At 37.5% G+C, this 5,517-nt stretch overlaps 1 pseudogene; it reads right to left on the bottom strand.

The window, feature by feature from the left end:
* Positions 1-2,845: 2,845 nt before the first annotated feature.
* LOC126063667 (olfactory receptor 4C15-like) lies at positions 2,846-3,818 on the bottom strand (annotated as a pseudogene).
* Between the last annotated feature and the right edge of the window lie 1,699 nt (positions 3,819-5,517).

A 5,517-nucleotide genomic window follows, 5' to 3' on the forward strand; every position in this document is an offset into this window, starting at 1 on the left:
TGCAGTTGATCATGGAACATTCAGTTATGGGAACTGAGAACACATGACAACTGAGATATTTTGGGTTTAGATCCACTTGTTTCTCACATGTAGTTTTAGGATGAATTAGTGTCCTACTTTAAACCCTGTTCACTTAACCCTATTTTAAACCCTATTCATTTGCATCTTACTGAGGTGACATTTCTAGTGAATAATTCAGAAACTATGGCAAGATTCAAACCCAATTAATAAAATGAAAAATTGAAGTAAGAGATTATTTTATTGGGATCCAAAATGCCTTCAGAATGAAATTCAAATCAATGATAACGCTTATTTTTGCAGGTTATAGGAGAGGGAATGGAGAATGAGAAAGAGTAAGCAGAGAGTAATACCTTTATTTTCTGTTTTAATTTTTTATACAGATTTGGGAAAATAACTAGAGTAGATAATTTGTAATATTCTTCGCTGTGTTATGTTAAAGTGTTATCTACGGTTATTTTCAAGATCAAGGGACGAATCCCAGCAACAGCTGCATTCACTTGCCAAACTCAACATTTTAGTAGATTAATATTGTAAATACATTTAAATTTCAAAAAGGGAAGATAGCTCACTTATTTTCATTTACTCAACAGACACTGAGCTCCTGCAACAGGCGGTTCTAGATACTGATGACACATCGGTGAATCACATAGGAAAAAATCTCCTGCCTCACAGTTTATTCTATGAGAGACGGCAGATAAGACACAATAAGGAAATAAACTATATACTAGGTTATAGAGTAGAAATTGTTATGGAAATATGCAGAGTAGATAGGAGAAGCTATAAAACCAGGTTGGGTATTGCTATTTAAAAAAAATATAAGCAGGGTTCAGATGTGTTTGATTTGAATTCTCTCTTTACTGACTAATGCTCAAATAGAATTATTTTCACTTGGATAAACTAAGTCAACAAAATTCAAATCAATGAGTAAATTGAATGCAATCCCCTTTTGAAATCTAAATTTTACTCTCAGATACCTCCGGCCTCTGTTTACCCTGTAGTCAGCTCACAACACCCGCAACTTTGATATTGGTTTTGCTAGGAAAATGATTTATCAAGAGTCCTCTCTGATTGAACTCAAATTAAAGCTACTCATCAATGGTTCCCTTATGAAATCTACTTCCCTTCCTCTCCCTCAGATGATTGGCATGGGGCGGTCAACTGACCCAAAAGGACCTCATCCATTGGCAGAAAATGGTCAATCAGGTGTTATCTCTCAAGAATTTTAACAAGTGATTCAGATCTGTTGTTGCTATTGCTGTTGTTAGGTGCCATCGAGCCAGTTCCAACTCATAGCAACCCCATGGACAACAGAAGGGAACACTGCCCGGTCCTGTGCCATTCTCGCAATCCTTGTTATTATACTTGAGCTCATTGTTGCAGCCACTGTGTTAAATCCATCTTGTTGAGGGATTTCCTCTTTTTTGACAACCCCCTACTTTACCAAGCATGATGTCCTTCTCCAGGAAACAATCCCTCCTGATAATAAGCCCAAAGTATGTGGGACGCAGTCTCACAATCCTTGCTTCTAAGGAGCATTCTGGCTGTACTTCTTCTAAGACAGATTTGTTTGTTCTTTTGGCAGTCTTTGGTATATTTGATATTCTTCGCCGACACCACAATTCAAAGACATCAATTCTTCTTTGGTCTTCCTTATTCATTGTCCAGCTTTTGCATGCATATGAGGCAATTGAAAACACCATGACTTAAGTCAGGTGCACCTTAGTCTTCAAGGTGATATCTTTACTTTTCAACACTTTAAGAAAAAGTCTTTTGTGGTAGATTTGCCCAATGTAGTGCATCTTCTAATATATTGACTGCTGCTTCCATGGGTGATGATTGTGGATCCAAGTAAAATGAAATCCTTGACAACTTCAATCTTTTCTCCATTTATCATGATGTTGCTTATTGGTCCAACTATGAAGATTTTTGTTTTCTTTATGTTGAAGTGTAATCCATACTGAAGACTGTGGTCTTTGATCTTCATCAGTAAGTGCTTCCAGTCCTCCTCACTTTGACCAAGCAAGGTTGTGTCATCTGCATACTGTAGGTTGTTAATGAGTCTTCCATCAATTCTGTTGCAGATGTTAATGGACCCATGTTAAATGATGAAGTCATTTGTTCCAGGAACATCTACAGTTGAGTTTCTGAGAATGCCCTTGTCTCTGCCCTTCCTGAGTCCTGAATGCTTTTCCATCAGATTGACTGGGATCACCTCCCATTGCCATCTGATGCATTTCGACTCATCACAAACCTATATGACAGAGCAGAACTTCCTCATAGGGTTTCCAGGGTTGTGATCTTCATGGAAACAGACTCCTGCATCTTACTCCCCTGGAGCAGCTGGTAGGTTCAAACCAACCCACTTTTGGTTAATAGCTGAACACTTAACCACTTGGTCACCAGGGATCCTTAACTCTGATCAGTACCCTAAAAATAAAACTTTTTTTCAATTGAAGGAGTTTCAGGAAGCTCCTGTTCTAATCTCTAAGATATTATTGTCCTCCTTCCCTGAATGTTTTTTGGACCATGGTGTGAATGGCGAGCAGATTAATAGATAATCTGATTCCTCTCTTTTCCTGATTTCTTTTTGTTATTATATTTTAAATAAGCATAAAATTCAAGTCTTTTTACATATGAGGACATTGAGCTGCCAACTCCGAAATGATGAGTGATCTGAAGGTAGAAAAAACATTTCCTGACCTCCGTGTTAGTGTTTTTCTATTGCATTATATTACCTTCTGTCTTACAAGGTGCATCCCCTAGAGAGTTTTTCTCTAAGCCCATTTCCATTTCCATCTTCTGGAAGTTTGCTTTTTTATAAGTTTCATGTTTTATTTTTATCAGAAACCACCACCAGTCTGGTCCACAACTTCCTCATGGCATTTTTTACTTCCTTATTCCTGAATGTGTAAATCACAGGATTGAACAAGGGAGTTAGGAGGGTAGGAAATATGGCCACAATTTTTTCAAAGGAGAAAGTAGATGGAGGTCGTGCATACGCAAATATGCATGGGACAAAGAACAAAACCACAATCTGCAATGTGAGATCCACAGGTTGAGAGAGCTTTCCTTCGACCTTCAGAGCTATGAGTTGTCAGCGAGACCAAGATGACACAATAGGAGATAAGCAACAATAAGAAGTTTATGATGCAGATTAACCCACTATTTGCAACAACAAAAAAGCCAAGGATATGAGTGTCAGTGCAGGCAAGAGCCAATAATGGGTATAAATCACACATGAAGTGATCAATGACATTGGGGCCACAAAAGGGCAGCTGAAATATAAAGAGAATTTGTATTACAGAATGCAAGAAGCCCCCTGCCCAGGCTACCCCCATCAGAATGCCACAGAACCTCCAGTTCATGATAAAGAGGTAGTGCAATGGCTTGCAAATAGCCACATAACTATCATAGGCCATGGCGGTGAGGACAATCACCTCTACTCCAGGAAAGAAGTGCTCAGCAAAGAGCTGTGTCATGCAGCCCTCGAAGGAGATGGTTTTCCTCTCATAGAGGGAGTCCACAATCATCTTTGGAGCAATGACAGAGGAAAAGCACTCATCCAGGAAGGACAGGAAAGCCAGAAAGAAGTACATGGGGGAGCCCAGGAGCGCCAAGCTGCTGATGATGGTCACTACAATTAGCAAATTGCCCCCAACAGTTGCAATGTAGGTAAGCAAAAATACAACAAATATTATTGTTTGACTATTTGGGTTTTGTGAAAGCCCCAATAGAACAAACTCTGTCACACAGCTTTGATTTTTCATGATTTCAGAGGAAAAGGTGAAAGCTTCCATAGTGACCATGTAGAATCCGAACTTAGGAGAAAGAGATATTTGCCACAGACTAGTTTATGGGATTAGCTAGTCATCAATGCATTGGTGCATCCATAAGCAAAGTTATTTTAAGTGCTTGTTTCTGTTGAGAATACAAAATGAGAAATATGTTAAAGGTGGTAGTGAGACACCAGGAAGGATCAAGGTTAAATACTTTAAAATAGCCAGAGTTTCAATACAAGGAATGGAAACATTCATATGTGGTAGGAGTGACAAATAGTTTTTATCTCAAGTGCCAAATCTGATTAGTTAGTAGTGGCTACCTAGAGTGAGTTATTGAGAATTCTGAAACACATCCAAGCTCTGAAGAAAGGGGAACTGTAATGTATTAGTTATGTCTGCCATTGACATGGCATGGGAACCAGGATGACTTGCATGGGAGATACATCTCTCCCCAGTAAACTGCTTTATCTACAAATAGAAGACAACATAACATGCAGTTTTACAGGCACGTGGAAATCACACCTACTCACACAGATATTTCTTTAAAAGTCTGACCTGAATTGGGCCTTTAAGATGAATTAATTCATTCCTTATAAAAAAATAAAGGCCTATGAAATTGCCTAGACATATGCTTAGCCAATAATATGTATACATTAATTTTTTGGTTGCTTTTTTAATTCATCATTTTAAAATGAAAACGGAAGCTGGTAAAAATAACACTAACTACTTCAGTGTGCTGTGCTGATAACTAAGTGAAATAATGCAAGGAAAGCAATTGCTCAGTGCCTTGTGTCTAGGATACAGTCCATGTTAGGACTTATTATCCCTATGTTACTGGTAACAAATATATGCTTTAAGAGGTTAAGGTCAAAAAATTTTCAAAAAGTGGATCTGGGATTTTCTGGTTCCAGAGCCCAGGTCCATTCCACCTTATCAATAAGGAAAAGGGTGAGAATATTTCTTTTCTAAGGAGAACTTCAGAGCAAGGATGGCCTTTCTACAGTCTCCACATACCTCTCAACGTTAAAAACTTCTGATTCTCTTGTTCAAGTACAAATGAGACATGTCAGGGAACTAACTGCAAATGATGTATAATCAGAAGGTAATGGCCCCACCATATACATATATATCATATACACTTTGACAAAAACCATGTAGGTAAGGAATAGAAACAAGATGTTGAATATAAGACACTCTATCAATATTAACCAATTACTTATACAATGTGGCTCAGTATATTTAAGTACAATCCCTCAAGGTATATCTGCTTCAAAATTATATAACTTTATTGTCAAATAGTTCATACATACTTTACCTGATCACCTCATAGGATTATGATGAGGGCCAATTATGAAATGTGAAAATGTTGCTTATGATAAGGAACTGTTGCAAATTGTGGTTATTATTATCCCACTTAATAAGTCAGCTGCTTTACCCATTGAAAGCATTTCCATGAGTCAACTAGATAATTACTTCAACGTTGGACTTCATTTTCCATAAGAAGACATGGCTTTGAAGGATGAGTGTATCTTCACCTGTACATATAACACAAACGTATCACTCAAATAGTTTATACAATTATGTTTGCTGAAGAAATGAATAAAAAAAATTGTGAGAACTATCAGGAAACTGATTTTGTCAAATGCCACTTAGAATTAGCAAATAAAACTAACAAATATACAATTGTATAGGTTAATGTCTTCTGTTAACTTGCTTT

Source organism: Elephas maximus, chromosome 20, assembly GCF_024166365.1.
Source record: "Elephas maximus indicus isolate mEleMax1 chromosome 20, mEleMax1 primary haplotype, whole genome shotgun sequence".
Taxonomy (NCBI): domain Eukaryota; kingdom Metazoa; phylum Chordata; class Mammalia; order Proboscidea; family Elephantidae; genus Elephas; species Elephas maximus.